This window comes from Camelus bactrianus, chromosome 17 (genome assembly GCF_048773025.1).
Source record: "Camelus bactrianus isolate YW-2024 breed Bactrian camel chromosome 17, ASM4877302v1, whole genome shotgun sequence".
NCBI classification, from domain to species: Eukaryota; Metazoa; Chordata; class Mammalia; order Artiodactyla; family Camelidae; genus Camelus; species Camelus bactrianus.
In genome coordinates, this window is record NC_133555.1 from 44,517,249 (window position 1) to 44,543,176 (window position 25,928).

Sequence of the window (25,928 nt, forward strand, 5' to 3'; positions counted from 1 at the left end):
CATTTATACAAAAATTGCAATTAGTTCTCATATACCCTAAGCCCCAAAGTAGTACTAATATTATAATTAACAACTTGCATTAGTATGGTTACAATTAAGGAACCAATACATTATTCTCAACTGAAGTCCATACTTTATTCAAATTTCCTTAATTCTTAATGTCCTTTTACTGTTCTGAACACCACATTTTAAAAGTAATTTCCAAGATTACACAATAGTTGTTTACAGAGCTTGTCTTTAAATTCAGACTAACTCCAAAGGTCCAAACTTTTAAGTACTTCTTTATAATGCCTTGCAAGAGAAAGGTTTACTCATTAAATGACATCTTGAGAAGAAACTACACCAATTAAACAGGAAAAAGTCCTTGCTATAGTTTTGGGAAAGCCAGTACAATTGGAGAAGATGCTGATGCTGTGAGAAGTTTTAATGTGGCATTTGTGGGAAATGTATACTTCTATTTTCTTTATTTTTATCTGTCTTTTTTTGTGTAAGTTTTAATAGCATATATACTTCTTTTGTTATAGAAGTTTATTTTGCCATGGTGTTGTAAAAAAATTTTAATGTATTTTAGTTAAAATATTCTAGGTTAAAATAAATAAAAGTAGCCATGCTGGTTGCTGTGTAGAGAATGCATTAGAGAAAGGCAAGCTAGAAGCAGAGAGCCAGATCATGAGACCATTTCAGAAATCCAGGGAAGAAATCATGAAAGCTAACATTAGCAGTAGTGAGCCACCCTCTTGGATTTGGGGCCTGAACATCTGAACAGTCAGTGAAATCATTTACTGATATTTAAAAAAAAAAAACTGATAGATAATCCATTGATAGGACCAGGGGATGGGAAGTGTTTATACCCAAGCATTCAAGTGCAGTTGTTAAATTGACAGTTGGCTATATGGGATTAGAGCTCCAAGAAGAGATGTTGTTTGGGAATCAACTGTCAGCATACAAATTAATTTTAAGCCTCTGGGACTATGAAGGAACACAAAGAAATAGAAAGAGGTCAGAAGCTGTCAGGAAATACAGTATCAGATTTATTTCTTAAGACAGAAGACTGCTCCCTTGGGGAGAGAATGAAGATTTCTAAAGAGCTGAGAATAACCAAAGGAGCCAACTGCATGAAAGAGGAAAGGAAAGGGTACCCAGAGCAGGGAGGGTAAAAGGGGAGGGATGAACTGTCAGAAAGATGAGGGATGTGTCACTTGTTGAGGCAGATAGAGGGAAGAAGGAAATGAACATAGATGTGGTTAACCATGTGGCACTGATCAAGGGCAGATTAAGGTGATCTTATCTTATGGAACATGATCTATCTCTGTATATCTCTTCAACTTTATATTTTGCTGCTTGTTCCTCATTTATTACCACTTAGTCACCTTGGTCATATTTCAGTTTCTCTAACTCACTAAGATCTTTCTTTCCTCGTATGACCTGAAATACTTTACCCCTCTCTTCATACCTGAGATAAAAAAAAAAAAAATCTCCTCCCCATCATGCCCTTTAAAGTAGATTCCACACCTTGTTCCTGTCTAACTCAGCCATTGTTTATTTGCTTTGTAACACTTACCCTAACTAGAAAGTATTTTGTTAGTTGATTCAATTTTACTCTGACTTCCCCACTAGAATATAAGCTCCTAAGGGCAAAAGTTGTGTTTGTTTTGTGTACTGTTACATCTCCAGCACTTGGCACTTGGTAGGCAACTCAGTAAATATTTTTGAATGAGTAAATGAGTTTCAATGCTTGCAAAAAACAAAAGAAGAAGAAGAAAAGATTCCTACTATAAAAATAACACACTTTTCCCTCAATTACAGTTACCTTCATTAATTAGGCATTAGGCCAGTGGCCAAAGAAGGCAGGTAAGGGGTGTATCAAGATACGCTAGCTCATACTCTGATAATAAACAATTCAAAAATCTCATCATCTTAACATAATGAACATTTGTTCCTGGCTCATGTAAAATCTTCTGTGGGACAGGAACCTGTCCAGGGTAGCTGTCCTCCAAGCAGTGTCTCCATTGTTCAGACTAGTTTGATCTTGTAGCTCACCCATGTCAACAATGAGACTCCACTTTCAGAGAGGAGAAGGGAATCTGTAGCCCCATAAAGCAAATTTCCCTGCCTCAGCTCTCTCACTTCCATCACATGTCACTGGCTAGAACTTCTCACCTGGCTCATCAGACTGCACAGGGACTGGGAAGGGAGGTCTTCTATGTGTCCAGGAGGGAAGGGAGAACTGGATGTTAGGGAGCCCTAGTTAACAGCAAGTATCTACTGTCAAGCACAGGAAACTATATTCAATATCTTATGGTAACTATAATGAAAAAGAATATGGAAATGAATATATGTATGTATAAGTACGAACTATTACGTTGTACACCAGAAATTGACACAACATTGTAAACTGACTATCCTTCAATTTTTAAAAAAAGGGGAGGGGGAAGGAGCCCTAGTGACGCTTTCCAAGGATAAGTTTCACGTGTCCAAACTTGCTTATGGTAACTGTGTAATGAAACTCCATAAAATAAATCCTTAGAGTGTATCCTTAGTGTAACATTTTGGAGAATATTAAATCAATAGGCTTCCTTCCCTGATAATCCCTAGTTCTGGTGGGCCCATCCTTATCCCCACTGATTGAACCAATGGAAATAATCCTCTTTGAATGGACAGAATTCTGCTGAAAACAGCTTTGACTTTCAAAATACTGTTTTTCAAGTCTATGTTGAAACAGTGGCCTGAAAGTAAGCACTTGTGATTTTTGGAGGAGCCAAGCTTTGTTGAGGAGGAAAGAAGCTTATAAAAGACAAGCCCAGAAGACTGTAACAGAGAGTTTTTTCAGTAAGTGAGAGAGTAAATAGGACAAGGATTTGATGTGAGAAAAGTCCCTGCAATGCAAGAAAGAGAAAGCCCTTTGGATGCAGAGAGGAAGAGTTTAAGACAAAAAGTGAAGGACAAAAGGTAAATGAGGTGTCCTCACTTCCTTACTCCACACTCTCAGGGTAAACTTAAGGGTGTTGGGGGGTAAGGAGGAGGACCTGGTGGGAAGGAGGCATGGTGTAGAAGCGTTCAGATAGACTTGATGAAATCAGTAACCCTCAGGACAGTGCCCTACATCACCTGGAAGACACAAGTGTAGAATGGAAAGGGGAATGGTGTGGGGCAGGGATTTTTGCAACATGTAATAGAGAATTAATTGTCTCCTTAATCTATTTGTATATTTTAATTTTTAAAAAGTGAAAGTGCAAAAAAGAAAATTACCCGTCTTTCACATATGGGTGTATAAATTTTATCCACATGGCATCAAATTTTTTAAAGAGAAATAAGGAAACTATTAAGCTTTTTATTTAGAATTACTCCCTATGCAAGCCCATTCTCATCCCCCATGTACCAATAATCATATTTCTATCAATTGCCAGTTCTCTAATACCATTCACAGCTATTTAAATAACTACTGTCCTTTGCCACCAGTGTCCCCTTAGATGAGCACTGTTTTACTTGGGTAAGATAACTTCTGAAAATAAATATCAGCATTCTTTTGAAAGAATTGCTTTGTAGAGTAGAAATAAATAACTCTGGACAGCTAGAAGTTATCTTGTGCAAATCTCGACCTTGAGAGCATGTTTCTCCTATTTGCACTAAAATCCAGTATCTGTTTAAATAGTATCTGAAGTTGAAGGGGAGCACCCTCACCCTCTAACCCTGACTGTTGTTAATTTGCTTCTTAGAGCTATGTAAGAAGGTTTCTTCAGTCTGTTCCCTCAAGCATACATTAGTTCTCTGTTTCAGATTCAGGAAGCAGAAAGTAGATGGTTATGAGCATTTCTTCATATTAAACACACTTGAGTTTCCATAAAAAAATTATGCATATGCCCAAAACACATGTAATTTCATTGATCTTTACTGAAATTGATCATGTATTGAAAACCAAACCCTGTAAGCTTCCTGGTACAAAGTATCAACAACATTTGGATGACTGTCCTAAGTTATTAAGCAAGTATTTCTTCAGCTCCCACTGTGTGCCAAGCAAAATTTGAATCAAGAGAATTCTGTAACCAATGTATCAATCTATTGTATATTTTTACAGAGGTGCTGATTCTGCCCTCATGGAGGATAGTTCAGGAATGGTTCATAGGAGGGGTTCAAGGAAAGCAGAGAAGTCCTAAAATGGTAGTTGTGCAGCAGAGTAGCAGCCCAGATTAAAACTGGGAGATGAAGGGCTGCAGAAGGATGGTCCCAGAGAGAAAAAAGATTGGAGGGATTAGATACAGTACCTATATGATGGAGCTTTCATTTAAAAAGTAAGAACTATTACAAAGAACAAAAGAAAGACAGTGACACTCTTAACAAAAACAAAATACTGAGCACGTAATGAAATAAAATCATAATGTATACCTTCATAGGCGGATAACAAAATTTAGTCATAATAAACACGATTTTTTTTAAGATTGTGTCCACCAAGTTTTCTTCCTAGAAAAATTACTATTTTCCCTTTGTAACTAACAGTTTGTGGGAATATGCTTTGAGACTATGTAAATGTGTTGTTCCTCTTTAACTTTTTTCCACTAGTTTTAGCATCCTTTGGTGAGTCTCGCCTGAAACTGTTATTGCTGTGATGGTTGCAAAATGATGTTTTTCTTATCCATCATTTCTCCTATATTTATTAGTTGGCATTATTCTGTAAGGAGGAGTTTTCCTTTATTTCCCGTTTATTTATTCATTGATATATTTATTTCTGGCAGCATAGACTCGTAGATTTTTATTTTACTCAGTAGATTATAATTCACTGTTATCATTATTTATTTCAGTGCTCTATTTTGTCCAAGACTTGGTCAATGGAAGCACCTTTAGGCTGGCTCCTATGTTCTTTTTCCCCCTGACATTTTAATTTTTTTAATTTCAAATACAGCATAGAATTTTACGGTGAACACCTACATACCCACCACTGAGATTCTAACGTTAACATTTTACTATCACACATACCTATCTTTGTCACACACCTGTCTATCTGATCATCTCTCAACCCATCCGTCCATTAATCTACCTTACTTTTTTGGATCCATTTCACAGTACATTGCAAACATCAGAAAGGAATGGTAAAATAAGTAAATAAAGTAAAACTTGATTGGTGAATAGATGAGAGTCAAAAGACAATATTTGAAGGTTATCAACAAATGTCATTTAAAGCTACCAAATCAAATAGCAGAAGGAAGGAGAAAGGGGACCAAATAATGGAGAAAAAAGCATTACTATAGAAGTAACCATTGAAACAAAAATACAAACTTGCTTAAAACCAAAAGAAAATTTAAAATAGCAAACAGACCACAGGGAGAAACATAAAAGAAAAACAATACATTCAACAAATATAGCACAGAATATGACAAAATTGAGATCAAACATAACAGTGGTAATAAATGTAATTGGGTTTAAATCAACAACTGACAGAAAAAGACTTTCAGATGGAATCAGAAAAGAAAACTCAAATGGATAGATTATAAAATTGGCCATAAATTATTCTTCTCCTTTCATGTATGACTTTGCAATGTGATATTGTAGATCTTCCCATCAAGGGTTGGAGTCTGTTTCTCGACCCCTTAAGTCTGGATTGATGTGAATTGCTTGGGCCAGTGGGGCATTAGCAGTTGTGATGCAAGCAGACACTTCAGCCATCAGGGCTTGTGCCCTCTTGCTGCACTTGAAACCCTGTGACCTTCCTGTGTGCAGTCTAGCCTTCTGGATTATGAAAGACACACAGCCCCGTCATCCCCCTAGCCCTAGCCAACAGCCTGCTCATTGTCAGACAGGCAGTAGTCTAATTAGGCTATTTTAAATCATTCAGCCACCAGCCAACCCTCAGATGATGTCAGATACATGAGCAAGCCCATCAGAGTTTAGCTGAGTCAGCCTAGACCACAAATGCTCAGCCAACCCACAGAATCATGAGTTAAATAAATGGCTTTTACTTTAAGCCACAAAGTTTTGTTACAGTTTGTTATGCAATAAAGGCTAACTGCTACACCACCTGGCAAATACGAGCAACACACCTAAAACAAAGTGATTCATAAAGGATAAATAGAAAGAAATAGACAAAGATATACCAGGCAAATGGGAAAAATAAAAATGCAGAGGTTATAATCTTAATGTCAGACAATTCAAGCCAAAAGGTTTAAATATGATTGAGGACACTTCATAATGCTAAAGGATAACATTCTCCAGAAAAAAAAAAATAACTAAAGCTGCAATTACAGGTTTTTAATATCTTTTAGGTACCTCAAAATATCTGTGTATGAACACAGCAACCACCATCAGAAAAAAGAAACTAACAAGTTTAAATTTCCAAGTAATAATCTCCAATCTGGCCAAATATTTGAGTAGCTAAGAGAATTAAAAGGAATATCACTCACGGATGATTCAAAGAAGATATATTTGGAAGCAAGATAGGTTGGTTAAGTCTGCCCCGAATTATGTGTAATCCTAACCTCATTGTGAGAGGTATGGCCTTGCAGATTATAGGGCAGATGAGAAAGTACGTATTTTCCACCTCATTGTTAGGCTATATTCTCTATGAAAAGTTATATTTGTCTTTGGGAGATGGTGATTCAACAGCCACCTGCAGCACCTTTCATTTAAAAAAACCAAAAAACAAAAAAACCCCTCTGATCTGCAGCCCCCAGTACCAGTGAGTTCTTTCTTGTACTTTGTGAGATCTGGATAGTCAAAGTTCCCCACCCTAACTTGGAGTGCGAGTGGACTCCACTGCCCTTACCCACCACACCTTCCCCCAGGATATTTGTCCAACCCAGTGGTTCTCAACTTCGGGTAATTTTGCCCCCAAGGGACATTAAGCAATGTCTGGAGACAGTTTTGGTTGTCACAACTTGGGGATGAGGGCCTCCTTCTGGAATATAGTGGGCAGAGGCCAGGGGTGTTAGCTACAATACACAAGACAGTCCCCCACAACAAAAATGTATTCTGCCCAAAATGTCAATAGTAGAGGGTGAGATTCACTGGTGAGAAGCATGCGGTTGGCCCTCCATATCCGCGGATTCTGCATCTATGGAATCAACCAACAGCGAATGGAAGATATTTGGGGGAAAAAAATTCCAGAAAGTTCCGAAAAGCAAAACTTGAATTACTGTGATGGCAACTTTTCACATAGCATTTACATTGTATTAGGTATTATAAATAATCTAGAGGTGACTTAAAGTATATGGGAGGATGTGCATCGGTTTTATGTAAATACTACACCATTTTATATAAGGGACTTGAACATATGTGGATTTTGTTCTGGAACCAGCCCTCCATGAATACCAAAGGAAGATGAAGAGGGAGGATATAGCTCAGTGGGTAGAGCACATGCTTAGCATGCACGAGGTCATGGGTTCAATCCCCAGTACCTCCCTTAAGTTAAAAAATTATAATAATAACTAACAAATAAACCTAATTACCTCCACGCCCCCCAAAAAGGAAGACAATACTGATAGACATTGAGGACTTCCTATCTCCTGTATACCTTCACCCATTCGCCCTTCTCTAAGTATCCTCAGCCTCAGCGTGGTGTATTCACCTCTCTCTTTGTCCTTTCTTTTTTTCCCCTTGTCCTTTGTCTTAAGCCTTAGTGTGGCTTAAGATGGGGCTCAGGCCACAGATCATTAGTCTAATCCCAACCTCGAGCCCCTGTAATTCAGAAAAAAATATGCCCCAATCCTGGCTATTGAGATAGGAAAGAGATTTGCCAGAGATCTCAGAGAAGGAAATGCCTTTGCCCTTTTGAGAGAATTTCTGAAAGGGACCTTTTTTTCCCTAGATGTGGATGAGAAACATATTTCTGTGTGTCAGAGTTTATTCTTGTGCACAATAGAAATGAACTGTGGATAGTTTAAGGAGAAAAAGAATTTATTAAAGGATACCAGGGAGTTCACAGAATCTCTGGGAAAGCCAGAGAATTACAGGGCACATAGCAGAATATATGCTGTTACTCCAGAGAAAACACCACTGTTTTCCCACTAAGCGCAACTTCCCCACTGGGCACAACTACCCCGCTGGGCACAACTACCCTCCTTGCAAAGAGTGCTGGGTGCTTGGGGCTTCCACCTAAACCTCTGCAACTGCTGCCTCAGGAGGTGGTACTGGCACCCCTGTCTGAAGAGTCATTGCATGGTTCTTGCATCTTCACATACCAAGAACTATTTGAACATATTGGAAGAGCTACAAGAGAGGCTGGGAAACTTTCTGAATTCCACATTGGTGCAATAAGAATTCATAAGATGGAGAACTCCCTCCCTCCACCCCAGGAAAGATTTCAAAGGTGCCATGCAGCCATTAAGAATGCATATGTCCACTATACTGTATGTGTATATATGTATGTGTGTGTGTATTTTATATATATATATATGAAGTTGTTGACAAGGGAGAAGTCAGAGAGGAAAGCTAGAAAGAAACTGAGTTGACGATGATATCACTGAGATGCTGAATCAAACCAGAGCTGAAGCCCACCTTGTCTCTGGGATCTAGGTCCATGTTCTAGGAAATCCCCATTGTTGTTTGAACCTGTTTAAATTGGATTTTCTGTTACCTACAAATAAATGCATCCAAAATAGTATGTAAACAAAAAATAATTGGAAGACATTCCTAAATTTTTACCGATGAAATTACTGGATTACAGAGTATGTGCATTTTAAATTTGGATATGTGTTACTATATGTAAATTACTTTCCAGAATTTTACATTAATGCTTATCTCCACTAACAGTTTGTGAGAGTTTCTTCACACCATCACTAACACTAAATTTTATCCTATTTTTTAATATTTATTAACCTGTTAGATGAAAACTAGCATCTCATTATGCTTTTAATCTTTATATTTAATATGTAAAATAAAAATCTAAGTTTTTTTTTCTGTTAGCTATTTATTTTTATCCTTTGGTCAGTTTTCTGTTGGATTACTCATCTTTTTCTTTTTTCACTTACAAGTATTCTTTGTTTAAGAAAATCATTCTTTTCTTACATTTTGCATTACTATTTTGTCATTTGTCTTTTGGTATGTGTACATATTTTTAACATCCAAATTAAACTGATGTGTGTACGGCCATACCACCCTGAATGTACCTAATCTCAGAAGCTAAGTAGAGTTGGACCCAATTAGTACATGGATGGGAATATCTGGTGCTTAGGCTTTAATAATATACATATAAAACAGGTGTACACAGTACATCGTATGTACTGTATGTTTGTGTCCTTCCGGTAGGCTTAGGAAGAGAGTCCAAAGGCTTAATCTTGCTTGTAACTGGCTTCAAGAGTGAAAGATGGATGAATTCATTGAAGTTGTAAAAATACAAAATCAACAGATAAAAATCAGTTGCATTTCTATACACTAACAATGAATTATGGGTAAAGGAAACAGTTCCATTTACAATAGCATCAAAAATACTCAAAAAATAAATTTAATAAAGGAGATGAAATATCTGTACACAAAAAACTATAAAACATTGATTAAAGAAACTTAGGAAGACAAATAAATGGAAAGATAGTTGATGTTCATGGGTTGGAAGAAATAGTATTGTTGAAATGTCCATACTGCCCAAAGTGAGCTACAGATTCAATGCAGTCCCTATCAAAATTTGAAGGGCATTTTCCACAGAAATAGAAAATCCTAAAACTTGTGTGGAACCACAAAAGATCCTGAGTAGCCAAGCAGTCTTGAGAAAGAAGAACAAAGCTGGAACTATAACACTTTCCTAATTTCAAACTCTGTTGCAAAGCTATAGTAATTAAAATAATATTGGCGTAAAAACAGACACAGATCAGTGGAACAGAATAGAGCCCAGAAATAAACCCATGCGTGTATGGTCAATTAATCTATGACAAAGGAGCCAAGAATATACAATAGAGAAAAAAAGTCTCTTCAATAGATGATGTTGGGAAAACTGTGTCCACATGCAAAAGAATGAAACCGAATACCTGTCCTATGCTATACACAAATATGAACTCAAAATGGATTAACATCTTAAGTGTAAGACGTGAAACTGTAGAACTGCTAAAGTAAAACACAGGGAGTAACCTCCTTAACCTTGGTCTTACAACGATTTTTTGAATTTAAAACCAAAAGCAAAGGCAAAAAAGCAAATAAAATTAAGTGGGGCTACACCAAACTGAAAACTTCTGCATAGTAAAGGAAAACATCAACAAAATGAAAAGCCAGCCTATGGAGTGGGAGAAAATATTTGCAAACTACTTATCCAATAAAGGGTTAATATCCAAAATATTTAAAGAGCTCATATAACTCAATAGCATAAAAACAAAAACAGTTTAAAAATGGGCAAAGGACATCAGTAGACATTTTTCTAAAGAAGACATACAATGGCCAACAGGGACCTGAAAATATGCTCACTCATCTTCAGGGAAATGCAAATCAAAACCACCTCAAAACCATCTCAAAAAATGAGATACCACCTCACAGCAGTTAGAATGGACATTATCCAAAAGCTGAGAGATAAAGGCTGGTGAGGATGTGAACACAAAAGAACTTGTACGCTGTTGATGGGAATGTAAACTTGTACAGACACATTGGAAAACAATGTGGAAGTTCCTCAAGAAATTGAAAATGGAACTACCATCTGATTCAGCAATCCTACTTCTGGGGATATATTCACAGCAGTTGAAATAATCATCTCAAAGAGGTATCTGCCCTCCCATGTCTGTTGCAGAATTATTCACAATAATCAAGGCACAGAAACAACCTAAGTGTCTGCTGATGGATGAATAGATAAAGAAAATGTTCTATAAAATATATATTGATAACATTTTATTATGTATAATATATAATAGCCATAAGAAAGAATGTAATCCTGCCACTTGCTCCAACATAGATGAAAATGAAAGGCATTATGCTAAGTGAAATAAGCCGGAGAAAGACAAATACTGCATGGTACCACTTACATGTGGAATCTAAAAAATTTAAAAAGAAAAAAAAAAAAGGAGTTGAGCTCAGAAACAGAGAACAGAAAGGTGATTTCCAGGGAAGGTGGGGCGAAAGGGAGGTAAAGGGCACAACCTTTTAATTGTAAGGTAAATAAAGCCTCATATCATGTAATAACCTTTAATAAAAAAAATATGAAAACAAATATATGTTGTATATGCATGAATGGGACATTGTGTTGTACACCAGAAATTGACACATTGTAATTGACTGTTCTTCAATTTAAAAAAAGGTAAATAAGGCTTGAGGAGCTAATGTGCATCATGGTGACTGTAGTTAATAATGCACTATTGTATGATTGAAATTTGCCAAGGGGAGGGTGGGAACGGACAGACTGGGATTTCAAAATGTAGAATAGATAAACAAGATTATAATGTTTAGCACAGGGAAATATATACAAGATTATGGTAGCTCACAGCAAAAAAAAGGTGACAATGAATATATGTATGTTCATGTATAACTGAAAAATTGTGCTCTACACTGGAATTTGACACAACATTGAAAAATGACTATAACTCAATTTAAAAAATGGTAAAAAAAAAAAAAAAAAGAAAAGAAATTTGCCTAGAGAGTGGAACTTAGGTGTTCATACCAAAAAAAAAAAAAGCGGGTGAGGATGTGGGAATGAATATATTGATTAACTTGATAGTGGGAAACTTTTCACAATGTGTCTGTATATCGAATCAACACATTGTACACTTTAAAAAGTTACAATTTTATTTGTCATTATATTTCAGTAAAGCTGGAGCAAATGAAAAATGAGAGATGGAAAATGGAAAGCTGGAATTCCCACAGACCCCTGTCTTTCCTACCTCTGCCCCACAAGGTGTCACTATTGAGACACAGAAGAGCTGCTGTGTCAAGACCGGTCACAAGATGGCGCTATTAAAACGTGAGTGCCCTGGTAGTTGGCAGTTACACTCAGGGCTCTTTTTCCGGGGACACACCTGTGAAGCTAGAGGGACACTTATAAGGGGTGAGCTGGAAACCTGTCCTCCCAGCCAGCAATGTGAAGCCCAGTTAAGCAGCCCGGGCTCCCCTCTCCTTTGGTGAATTTCTCCTGGGTAAGCCCTGGTGTCTTTTGCTGCAGTCTCAGGTCAAGGGCACTTCAGTGCATCAGAGACGATATATTTAACACTGATCCTCCCAAGGAAAGTGGTCAGGATCTCAATAACCTCCTTCCAAGAAGACCCGTTAGTCTTTGGGAAAAATATTTTTTCAAATATTTTTATTTATTATTTTTATTGTCATATTGTTTTAGGGTGGGGTTTTTTTTTGGCAGGAGAGTCGGTAATTAGGTTTATTTATTTTTAATGAAGGTACTGAGGATTGAACCCAGGACCTTGTGCATGCTAACCATGTGCTTTACCACTTGAGCTATACCCTCCCCCTCTGTCTTTAGGAAAATTGACTTTCTCCCATCAACTTTCCCACTCCTACCAAAGGACACATGAGAAGCGCAGCATTGACGACTCCTAGAATGTCCCAGCAACACCCCCCCTTGCTTGCCAGCATCTACCTGATTAAAAGGAATCCCCCTCCCAAAACAAAGGGTTCCTGGAGGATGTAGACTAACAGAGATGCAGCTGACAACTTTAAATGGTAGTTTCTGTGCTAACAAACGTCCTCCAGGTCCATCCATGTTGTCAAAAATGGCAGGATTTCCTTCTTTTTTATGGCTGAGTAACATTCCACTGTATACACAAGAATGTGGGCATCTTTGTGGGGGAACATTATTCTGTCTACTACACCGTAACAAAAATGCCACAGACTGGGTGGCTTCAACAACGGACATTTACTCCTCATGGTTCTGAAACCTGAAAAGTTCAAAAGTCCAAGGACCCAGCAGATTCTGTTTTTGGTGAGGACCCTCTTCCTAGTTTTCAGAAAGCCGTATTCTCATTGAATCCTCACATGGTGGAGGGCAGCAAGGGAAGACACTCGTGTCTTTTCTTATAAGGGCACGCATCCTATCCCAAGGGCTCTGCTTCACGGCATAAACACCTTCAAAAAGCCCCAGCTCCAAATACCATCACACTGGAGATTAGGGCTTCAACATACGAATTTTGGGGAAAATGCAAGCATATAAATGTATAGTCCATAACACCTGACTGCCATCATTTATAAATCAATACTTCAATAAAAATTAAAAGAGAATAAAAAAACAGCTGCACAGAATATTTAATTAACACTTTTTAAAGCACTAATAAGCTCACAAATATCACAAGATACTGAGGCAGGATACAGGAGAGGATGGAATGGAAGGTGGGCATAGTATTAAGGTCATTTACTCCCTGGGCGTTTACCACTCTAAAGGGGTGGCTGAGTTTTCATGCTTTTGAAAGCCTCCCACTCCCACAAATCAGAGTTTAGAGCCCACTGAGGGTGGGTACCCTGTAAACGATCTGTTTTGGATTAGGATCTCAAAGGGCCACACCCTAGAAGCAAGAGTAAATTGACAGTAAACCAGCCTTCACAGAGATTGTCACCAGCTTTGAATCATGGGGTAGACCCAAAATCTAGAGCTTTGAAATTAGATTAAAGTGATCTGAGGTTACTGGTGGTCCCAGGAGCCTGGCGGAAGCAAATGCAAATTCCCGCTGGAGGGAGATAAGTCCTGAGTCGACTTATTTCTGTAACTGATTTTTGAAATATGTTGTTCAACACACAGTCAAATATGACTAGACACTTGAGGAGTCAAGGTAACATGAACAAGAGCCAGTAGAAGTAACTGACATCAGTCGCAACCCTGGAGGCCTCCAAATTCTGGAATTACCAAACACAAATAGCAAAACAAGCGCACTTCCTATGCTAAAGGACACAAAAGCCACGTTTGAGAATTGCAACAGGAAACCGGAAACTATAAAAAGTGGCATACCGTATTTATAAAAGGACCAAATAGAATTTGACAGCAGAAAAATACTATAAACCAAATTTAAGATAAGTGAAGTTTACAAGATGAACTGGAAGATATGTTAAAAACCTAATCATAAAACACTACAATACTCTGCTGGGAGTTACATTTGCGTGTATATAGTAACATAAACACTGAATAATGACTTGACCAAATATTGTAACTGTATTTAGAAGATGAAGGACAGTAGGAGAGGGAATGGCACTGTAAGAGAATAAATTTACATCTACCATAATACGAAGTTGCTAGATCGTATCTAAAGGAAGCATGTGCATATTATTTACAAATAGGTAGAGATAGGTAGAGACAGCTAAGAAGTAAACATTAATTGCTTCTAGAGAAGAAGAATGAAGAAATTAGGGAGGGATGGAAAAGGAGAAATGCTGTATTTTGTCATAAGCTTTTTCAGTGCTAAAAAGGAAAAACTCAGTTGTTGGGTTTTTTCCTATGTAGGGAACAACCCAATTCTTCCCCACTGTCTTTCTTTCCTGTGTGTCTCCTCTACCGACATAGAGAACACTTCACTTCTGACACTTATGGTCACCAAATGTGTGGGGGGTTTTCACTACAACAACAAGCTGGATGTCCTACAACTTACATCTAACACTGTCTACCTAGGGGTAGTGTCAGATCCCCCAGATGTGGGGCTCAGTCCCATAAGACTGCTCCTCTGCCCCCCAGTGCACTTCAGATGCCAGGGGCAAGACTGGGTTGTCACTTGTGCTTCTGACCAAGCAGCTGGAGTTTAGAGGTTCCAATGACCACCCCGCCTTGTGTTCGATCAATTTTCTAGAGCGACTCACAGAACTCAGGGAAACACTTTTCCCAGTTTATTACGGGAATGATAAAGGGTACAGATGAACAGCCAGATGAAGAGATAGATATTTAGGGTGAGGTCTGGGAGAATCCTGAGCACAGGAGCTTCTGTACCCTTGGATTTGGGACGTCTCACCCTCCACGTGCGCATGTGTTCACCAACCCGGAAGCTCTCCAAACCCCATACTGTCAGGATTCTTTGCTTCCTCACGTAGACATAATCAATTTGTAATAATTAGCTATGTCCTCCTCTCTGGAGGATGAGGGGTAAAGGTGAAGATTCCAAGCTTCTAATCCTGGTGACCAGCCCCCAGTCAAGAGCCATCCAGCAGCCAACGCACAGTCACCTCAATAGAACAAAAGATGCCCCTAGGGCTCTTATCCCTTAGGAATTTGCAAGGCAGTAGGACCCCTGGAGTAGGACCCCGGTTTGTTTGATTCTCTTAACAGTGTTTTAGGAGCCCTGTGTCAGGACGGGGTCAAAGACAAATATTAAAACAAGAGATACTCCTAGCGTTCTTATCACTTAGGAAATTTCAAGGGTTTTAGGAGCCCTGTGTCAGAAGAATTGGGGGCAGAGACCAACGTATATATATCTATATATTTTTTTCCATCCTCTCACAAGTTTCTTATAGAAATGTGTATCTGTTACCTCAATAAAATAAAAACTAATTTAAAATATAAAAAATTTTAAAAACCAGGACTGGAAGAGATCATGAGGTGGACAGAGAAAAAAGGAGCTCTCAAACCTGAGGCAGGGTCCCTCCAGTGTTTGGAGCTCAGAAAGATGTTGAAGAGGAGACAGAAGGAGCCACCAGAACCACAGGGGCAGAACCATAATAAAGGGGTGGACCGGAGACCAAGGGGAGGGAATATTTCAAAAAGGAGGGAATGGCCAAGCATGCCAATTGCTGTTAGAATGAAAGTTGATCTTTGCAGAGAGGGTATAGCCCACTGGTTGAGTGCATGCCTAGCATGCACGAGATCCTGGCTTTGGTCACCAGTGTCTCCATTAAACCTAAATAAATAAATAAACCTAATTACCTTACCCTCCCCCCAAAAAAACTTAAAAAAAAAAAAAAGAAGAAAGGAAATTGATCATTGAATTTGATATCATCAGGGGCAGTTCTGGTGGTGTGAAAGCCCAAGCTAAGGAGTCCATGCGGATGGAAAGTGAAAATGGCAGAAAATGAAGAGGATGGGTGTTTGCATGTCAGCAGGGAGTTGCTTGCATCTAAGTGTGAGCCTCTGTGTACGGTTTCCAGTGAAAATATTTGACCATTGACGGGAATGACCTATGATGGTACAGGACAGGTATGTGATTTATGTACATATATTCCTAAAATAAACTCTCTTGAGTAAGACAGCATTAATTTTTTAATACGGTCCTGGATTTATTTTGCCAAATTTTAAGATTTTTGCATCTTTGTATAGTACAGGTTTGAAAGAGTAAGGCATTTTCCCAAGAAAATTGGAAAGCTATTTATTATCTTCCATCAAAAGACACAAAAAGGTGTTGCATTATCACACATTAAATTGGTTAGGCCAAGTGAAGAAACACAGCCGAGAGAATAAAACAGACCTGGGTCCCACTCCAGCTCTTTCCAAGAAGTGAAATAAGTAAAGCTGTTTAACACTGGGCAACTTTAAACCTCAGTTTCCTTTTCTGTAAAATGGTATTAACATTTTAATGATACTTCTAACTCATATTGTTGTTGAGGATTAAATAAGATAATTTATGTGAAGTGTTCAGCATGGCACCTAAACATAGCTGAATGTTTAGCAAGGCCAAAGAATGTAGTTACTATCATTAATGATTAATTAATGATTTTTTCTTTAATTTTTTTCAGTTTCTTCTGCTAGTTATTGACCCCTAATGTTTTCTACTTCTTCTTAAGTTAATTTCTGCAGAGAGGTCTTTGATTTTCTCCTCAGGTTGGGATATTTTGGTTTTATTATCAGACTGGGAATTTTGAACTCACTTATAAGCAGCAGGCCAGAAGCTAGCAGAGAGGGAGAGAATGAAGCCAAAGGAATGAAAGGGGTAATGATGAACCAGAGTCCACAGGGAGATGGGAGAGACAATGCCAAGCACATACTTCCACATGTCGAGCAAAAAGGCACATCTGCTGAGGCTGGCAGTAAGGGGTGGATTGGTGCTGATGGGGTAAATATGGAGGAAGGAAGGAAAGATGGAGGAGGAGGAGTCTCGTGTTAAATGAACTAATTATTCAACAAAAAGTCTTTAAATTACATTTTATGGTCTCAAACACTGTGGAAAAAATGTTTTTATTTCTCTAAACTACGTTAGTATCACAGCATAGGATTGTATTTCAAAGTATTTACTTGTGATTGATGTAAAAAAACTAAAATATGGGCCCTTCCTAGAGGAAGTAATGTGGGACAATGTACAGAAGACTGTACAACACATTGAGAGAAAGTAAAAGCCAAATTCACAAGCAAATACCAAAGCATTTCAGCAACGCACGTTATCTTCCGTTGTATAGAAAGGACAGAAGTTCTTTATAGAAATGGAATCACAAAATACATACTATGGTCATGCTATATTTATTAAATAGACAATTTTACTCACAAAAGCACTTACAGAGTAGACACTGGTTGCTTTATATAAAGTGCTCAGAGTAGGAAAACTAAAAAAGTAAGAGAAAACTTATTAATTCATTTGGGTATGTCATGGTTAAGATGAGCACTTGTGAGGTTTCCTGATGCATAGATTACCAAGCATCAAAAGGTCACATCTGCTATGTTAAAAAAAAAAAAAAAAAGAAGAAGAAGGAAAAAAAAGAAGAAGAAAAAGAAAAAGCAAAGGACATCAGTGTATTAGCTAAATGTTAGCTGGGGAATATTTCTTGTTATGTATAAAGTATATTGGGTCATATGTTACATATAAGAGTATCTTTATGTGAACAACAAGTTTCTACTGTATAACATAGGGAACTATATTCAGTATCTTATAGTAACTTATGGTGAAAAAGAATATGAAAACAAATATTTGTATGTTCCTATATGACTGAAGCATTGTGCTGTACACCAGAAATTGACACAACATTGTAAACTGACTATACACCAATAAAAATATTTTTGAAAGGGTATCTTTATCAACTAAATGTTAACTAGTGGGTAATTACTTGCTCTCTATGTAAGCTTAAGTTCTCACCAGTTTTACAATTATCCATGGTAAACAAGATGAGCAATTAATGAGTGGAAGGAATAGATAAAAGATGGAGGAATTTTGAATAACTGAGAAGACCAACCCCTTTCTTTTCACTTAAGAGTAGGACTTTTTTTTTAAGCCCAAATTATAAGTATCTGTTCAGTCTGCTTGTTTTCCATATGTAGTGGTCGCTTAAATGACATTCAACACATATCAAACCTAAAAACTAATTTTAGAAAAATGTCCTGTCATGGAAGGATAATGGAAATCATTTTCTATGTAATGGGAAAAGTACAGGATAAGGAGACACATTCTAGCTCAATTACCTACTATTTGGATGACTTTAAACAAATTAAATTGTCCAAGCCTCAGTTTCCTCAGCTCAAGTTTAGGCATCATACTTTCCTCACAAGATTATTGTAAGGACTTAATAAATGATAGCTATTATTAAGAGAAGAAAACTGATTCTTAAATTTTGAAAAATTGGAAACCAATTTCCTTAAATTTTCTTTTTTGATATTCTTTCATATTTACTAGTAACTGTTTTAAGAATCTTCTTAAAATTTGTTAAGCCAGGCTCCATCTATTACAATTTCTAAAATCTTCAGGTAATTTTTCCTATAAAGTTGACGTATTTAACTTCACTATATATTTCCTATATGTTGATTATTGTAGGAAAAATCATTTTTTCATGGTATCTTTAGCAATAAGAGCTAAATTACTTTTTAAAAGCTAGATAGTTTGCTAAACTAATTTTGTGATATACAATTATAATTTTTTATTTCTATTGTTGCAAATCATTTTGATCCATTAAACCCCATTTTAAAGCCTCAAATGGATTAACTCTGGCCTCATACCATATTTAGGTAACTACTTCTGCATAACAAATTACCCCAAAATGTAGTGGCTTAAAATAATGAACTTTGATTATATTATAGTTCCTGTGGGTAGCCAGGCAGAGCACAATGTTTTTTTATGACCAAGCCTTGGAAGTCACATACCATTACAGATCAATCCTAATACAATATGGGAGGGGGTGCTACAAAAAATTTGGGGAGAACTGGAGGTGAGCATCACTGGAGGGCCATCTTGGAAGCTTGCTACCCCCCACACATACAGGAGTAAATATTCTGAAGAGAAGCTTTTACCAGTGAAACTACTTCTAAAGGCAGAGTATTTAGCTTATACATAAAGAGGCTCAACAATTTATTGAATGGATAAAGATTCATTCTTACAACCGAAAGAGAAAACAATTAAGCAAAGAAATCCATGCCTTTTTTGTTTGAGCTTGGATGTAGATTGAGTATCTTGTGCAGTTTGGCCACTTGTGTCTTTTAGATGGTGGTCAGCAGAAGTGAGGAAGATGGTTACACAACTGGTCACCTAGGACAATGAGGATACAGTTGATCACTACAGGTTTCCACAGTGAAGAGAGTCAAAATGAGGATATGGCAGGGAGTCTTGGCACTTGGTAGCTTGGGTCTCAGGGTACATTAATCAAGGAAAATGGTCTTTGGAGGACACTAGGAACATCACAGTCAAGAGATAATGCCTGAAAATATACAACCACCAGCATATCATTTCCTCCTTATGAATGTCTTTCTAGTCGTAATATATCCATGGTCAGGATATCATCAAGATTTCAACAGAAACATCCCATTTTCCTTTCTACAACCGTAGTCCTCATTTGTAGGAAGCTGAGGGAGCCCATCCCAAACCTCAGACGTCTGAACATAACATTTATTGCAAAGAGCATCTCAAGCTAAAGCCAGTCAGCCTGTAGAGGTCCCAGAAAAGAGGTTTCCTGAAAGCCTCCATCTTGAGAATAATGCCGATAGTTCTCATCTATCCACAAATGGTGCTCAATGGATATTTTTAGATGAATAAATAAAAGAATGAATGCAAGTGCCCACATGTGAATTGAAGTTTTTAAAATATTTGGTGGAAGACTGAGGCAACCAAAGATAATGTACTGTGGACTTACCCAGTGTATCAGCATCATGCCATCCCATCCAGACCCAAGCTTCCCACTGCTGTGCCCTCACTCTGTGATGGAGATGGATATCTTGAGAAAAAGCACCAAGTTCCTCTGGAAAGCTGGGGGAGGCTGGCACAACATTCCTTCTTTTGAATTCTACCCCTAAAACAATACAGTTTGTTCATGAATGCCTACTGACTGTGAAATGGTGTCTCCTAAGTGACTTAGTATCTACCAACTCCAGTAGCAATGAAGAATAATTGCTAACCACTCTAAGCAAAGGGCTATCTTGCCTGTCTCATCCCCTGCTGGCATACAGCAGACACTCAGCAAAAATGTTCTGCCAGCTGTTTTTATCTGGTCTGCCAGTACAACCTCTATAACCAGTTAACCAGAATGTAAACCGGGCCATAAAGTGCTTAAATCTTTTGAAAGAGATATAGCATTGCTTATGTGAAAAGGAGACAAAAGCATAAACCAAACTAGGAAGGTAGACTTGATAAGAAACTGATTTAAGAAGAAGAATCAAACTAACTAATGACAAGCCAGTTGCAATTATGAATGAAGCTTATAGCCAAAGAGGTTATGGAGTTAGGACAGAGATGTGGTTCAACCAGTTGCAGTAGCTTTGAAGTCAACCATTTCAACCTGGCCCCAGGTAAAATTGCGAAACTGGCTTGGTCTGTCTGTGTGGTCCCTAGACCTTCCCCTCTCCTTCAGCACTTTTTCTAGGCTAACAATCTCCTGAGGTTTTCTCCTCTCTTCCCCTAACTATTTTTTTTTTAACATTACAAGGTAAGTACATGGTAGCTCCACCATAGAAATAGCTTCAAAAGTCCGTCAAGTCCATGTATTGCAATAGCCTCAGGGCAAATTTCCCAGGGTGTAAACAGTGAATTTATTAGCAATCAGTTGAAATAAAATCCATTATTTTTCCTAGAAGAAAGGGCTGGAACTCCTGGCCTTTAGTTCCTACTCTTTTCCAGAAGTGTGCTTTTTGAAAGCTCAGCTTCCTTCTCAAGTAGTATAGTTAGACAGAACTTAACATGGATAGGTTAGGGGAGGCAGTGCAAAGACGTATAACTCTTTAAAATGTTCAGTGATTACAAAAGCCCTTGAATTCAGGGATTATTCAACATGTTATCAAAGCTCCTGAACAACATTTACTGAGACAACAAGATAGTCTGATGCAAATGGAATTGGATATTTCTTTGGGAAATTTACTCAGAATCTTTTGTTCTTTCATGATTCAATCTGCCCTTTTTAGAACTGTGAGTCACCATGATTCTCATTCTGACCAATATTTTTTGGCTTCATGGCTTGGGGGAAAATGAGTATTGCATTCTGAATCCAGCACATTGTATCTAGCCTACCTAGTCTTAACTATTGAAAGAACGTATTGAAAGCTTGATAAATTGCTATTACAGCATGACCCAAGATACCCTCTTCTGGATCTGACCTCTGGAACTGCTGCAGCTATCTTGTGACCATGAGGAAAGTGATAAAAGAAATGTTTGCTGAACCTTGAATATATGCATTCAGACTTGCTCACTGCATGGCTCTGAGCCAGTAATACAGCAAGGAGTCAGAGCAACTGCTTTCCCAGAAGAAGGAACCAGAGCAGCTGCTTTTCAGAAAACTGACTTGAGGCATACAAGTCAGCTATATCCAGCTCCACTATAACCAACCAACTTTGGACTGGCAATCAAAGGAGTTGTTTCAACCCAGAAATCATTTTTCTTTGTGAAAATTTGTGACCTCTACCTTTTATAGAACCCCCTTGCCCTTGATCAGGGGCAGTCTTCAGAAGGCTGAATTCTCTCTTTTATACCTATAAGTGAGTAAACCCCCAAAACTTTACACTAAATTTGTCTCCAGACTACTCTTTGCAGTTTAACACTTAACTCTGCCTCAGAACCTTTGTTTCTTTTGTCTGCAGGTCAAAACTGATACACCAAGGGTAGCAAAACAAGAAGACAGAAAAAAACCTGATTCCTTGGTGATATTTTAATTTTTCTAACTAGGAAGCTCTCCTACTTCCAGGCTTTTTGTTATGTGATAAAATAAATTTCCTTTTTGCTTAAGCCACATTGAGTTGGGTTTTCTGTTTACTTGCACCAAAAGTAAGGTAACTAGTATACCTTCTCTCAGTGCTCTTTTAAAAGTATCCTCACCCCATCACACACACACTGCTTTCTTATCCTCTTTGTCATATATTTATCTTTTTGTTTACTTGTTCGTTGTCAGCATCTCCCACTAAAATGTAAGCTCCACAAGACAGGGAACTTGGTAAGTTCAGATACCTGTCTAGAAAGTGCTAGCACATTACAGATGCCCAGTAACATTTGTCTAAGAAATGTTCATTTAATCAATAGAATTGTATATTGCCTTTGATTGGGTTTCCTAGAAGCAAAGCCTGAGACAGGGATGCACAAGCATGTGATTTATTGAAGGATTGCTCTTTGTTTATTTTATTGTATTTTTTTTTAATTGAAGTATAGTTGATTTACAATGTTGGGTTAGTTTCTGGTGTTCAGCATAGTGATTCGGTTATACTATATATATATATATATATATATTCCTTTTCATATTCTTTTTCATTACCGGTTATTACAAGATATTGAACAGGAGGACCTTGTTTTTTATCTATTTTATATATAGTGGTTTGTATCTGCTAATCCTAAACTCCTAATTTATCCCTCCCCCCTCCTTTCCCCTTTGGTAACCATAAGTTTGTGTTCTATGTCTGAAAGTCTGTTTCTGTTTGTAAGTAAGTTCATTGGTATCATTTTTTTAGATTCCACACATAAATGATATCATATGCTATTTGTCTTTCTTTGTCTTGCTTCATTTAATATGATAATCCCTAGTTTCATCCATATTGCTGCAAATTATTTTATTCTTGTTTATGGCTGAGTAGTATTCACTATATAAATATACCACAACTTCTTCATCCATTCATCTGTTGATGGACGTTTAGGTTGCTTCCACGTCTTGGCTATTGTAAATAGTGCTGCTATGAACATTGGTGTGCATGTATCTTTTTGAATTATATTTTTCTCCAGATGTATGCCCAGGAGTAGGATTGCTTGATCATAGGGTAACTCTGTTTTTAGCTTTTTAAGGAATCTGAAGGAGTGCTCTTTGGAAAAATGTAGTGAGAGAGCAGGGCAAGGTAGGGAGAGGAACTAAGCAGGGATGTAGTCTCAGCTGAAGTCCAGCCTCAGCCTGATCCCACAGAGAGCTCTGGAGCATGAATGGCACCACAGAGTTAGTTGGTACCATTTTGAAACAAGGGGGCCAGCTTTTATTTTTCATCCAAATCAACAAGTCATTAGTTATTGACTATGAGCTGCTTGGTCGGATGGAGGGGAATATTGTCTCCCAGGCAACGCAGCTCCCATCCAACCAAAGGCAGTTCTCCAGAGAAGGGGCAACTGTGAGTAGTTAGTAGTCAACATTGTAAAGGGAATCTGCATGAGACACCGACAGTGTTTGCAATATATATCTGGGGGGGAAAAGCTAGAGAATTACTAAAAACCATTAGAAGCAATCATATAATTCAGCAAAATGGAAGGTTATACATTTAGTATATAGAAATCAGTATCCCTAATCAATAACTAGTATGAGAAAATTTCATGGACAAAACCACTTTATTTTAAAAACTATAAACTGATCAAATACCTAAGCATTCACAAATAAAAAAGATCTCGGACTTAAATGAAGAAACCTTCAAGATTCTTTTGGACACATAAAAGAAGGTAAGTAAATTGAAAGACATAACATTTCTTGGCTCAAGAGACTACATATGTTAAATGTCTAAATTCTTCATAAATTGTCATATAAATTTAATCCAATCCAAATTAAGTTCTGGAGGGAGCAAAGTTTGTAACAAATGAAAAACAAAAACTTCTGGAAGAAAGCCTGGAAACATATATTTGTTACTGCAGAATGAGGAAAGCCTTACTAAGTAGTATCTAAAGTCCAAAAACCATAAATCATAAACAGTCGAAAGTCAAATGAGTGAGAAAAATATTAGCGACACATCTGACAGGCTAATGTCCGCACTTTACAAAGAGCTCTTCTAAGGACAGACAGTTCAGAGAAAAAGAAATACTAATGATCAGTAAACTCATAAGGAGAGGCTTGACTTCATCCGGAGGTGAAGAAATACTGATCCAAACAATGGAAGATCTTTAACACCTTTTGGATTGCCAAAATGTAGATGTTTGATGGTGTCTAGTTCTAACAGAAGTGTGGGAAGACATGGATTGATGGTATTGTAACTAGTGGGGCTTTTGTGTGGGTGATTTGGCGGTCGCTGTCAACGTAGAATGCTCATACCGTTAGCCTATCAAGCTCACTGCTGGAAATATTCCATAAGGCTTTACCTGCAAAAGTTCTTCAAGATAGGATGTATGCAGATGTTCAATGAAGCATCATTTGTAATAGCAAAAAAAGAAAAACGAAACGATCCAATCGCAGTTAATATGTGTTGGTTTAATAACTAATAGAAAATACAGTCTTTTTCTAAAAGAATGAAGTAGATTAGTTTGTGCTGATATGGAAATGATAGGAACAGTGGGATATTTGGTTTAATTAACTATCTCTTTTATTAAAGTGTTGCCATATTCACCACGCACAGATTAGAGTAACAGTGAAATGTATGTGTGATATTAATCTCCCTAAACTTACCCTGTTTATTGTGCTGCCTCAGCATTGTCTTTAAGTATCATAGTAGCAGCAAAGCAAAAGCTATCACAGGCTTGTATTTGGGGGCAGAGTCCAACAGTGGTGGAGAACACAGGCTGTGTTAGTACTCTAATTCTAGATAACAGGTTACCCCAACATACAGCAGCTTAAACAACAAATATTTATTATCTCATAATTTCTGTGGGCCAGAAATCTGGGAGTGGCTCAGATGGGCGATCCTGGCGCAGGGTCTGTCATGAGGCTGCAGTCAAACTGTTAGCCCTGGCTACAGTCATTTCAAGGCTCAAACAGGGGTGTGTGGGCAAACCTGAGCTCCTGGCTGGCTGTTGGCCAGAGGCCTGCATTCCTCACCCGGTGGAACTCTCCACGGGGCTGCTGGTGAATGATCCAGAAAAGGGAGAGGCACCCAAGACAGAAGCCAGAATCCAATCTCGGAAGTGACATCCCATCTCTTCTGCCATATGCCTTTAGTCTCCAGACCAACCCTGGTTATCACATGTGAGGGCGCTACACAGGATACAGATACCAGGAGGCAGGGGTCGGGGGCCATCTTGGAGGTTGGCAGTCAGACTCCAGGGTTTGAATCACTCAGTAACCTCAGTTTATACGTATGTAAAATGGGAGTAATAACTGTATTCGCTCTTGAAGACTAAAATAGCTAATATATTTTTAAAGTTAAGATCATACTTAAGTTATGTATGACTGAGTTATAAGACATCTGGCATTTATTTTAGATACTCCAGGGAAAAAAATAGGGGAGAAGAATGATAAAACAAATTTGGCAAAATGGTGAAATGTTGATGATAATGATTTACAGTGAGTGAGCTGGGTAATGCATGCATAGAGATTCTTTTATGAACGTTTCTTAAGTTTGAAATTTCCCATAATAAAAAGTTACTTGGTTCTTTACATATAATGTGTGTAGCAGTACCTGAAACATAGTAGGCACTCAATGAATGCGGATAATTATTTTTGGAAGGATGAATAAGCCAGATTTTCTTTATTCAGGTGGTATAATTTCTCATACATTGGGTCTTTATGCATGTACAATTCAGGATTAAGTAAATTAACGTAGGTCTTTACAACGTTTCCTTAAAAATTATTGATTCCTTCAGCTGTAATCATTTTTCTACAAGGGTCTAAGTAATCTTTGCAACCGCAAAAATGCAAATGTAATTTCCTGTATCTTCTATGTCATAGCCGTATCCTGTGAACCACAAGGGGGAGCCCAAGTCCAGAAACATACCGAAAGTAACAAAATTATTACTGACAAGAGGAATCATCCACTGAGCTATCCTTAAGAACAAATTCCTGCCCACCAACATTGTTTCTGAAGACTCCTTGAGGAAACTTAAACAGAATCCTTC

The 25,928-nt window shown here is 37.7% G+C and overlaps 1 long non-coding RNA gene across 3 annotated transcripts in view; it reads left to right on the forward strand.

Moving 5' to 3' along the window:
* Positions 1-25,928, forward strand: part of LOC105072649 (uncharacterized) — a 38,072-nt gene that overhangs the window by 1,735 nt on the left and 10,409 nt on the right. For 2 of the 3 annotated variants that reach the window (XR_006726660.2, XR_012500115.1), the window contains exons 2-3: positions 11,703-11,857; positions 15,816-16,009. This is a non-coding gene — a long non-coding RNA (uncharacterized LOC105072649). Of the gene's footprint in view, positions 1-11,702; positions 11,858-15,815; positions 16,010-21,787; positions 21,898-25,928 lie in introns of those variants that run through there. The other variant, XR_835635.3, reaches the window with a different exon arrangement.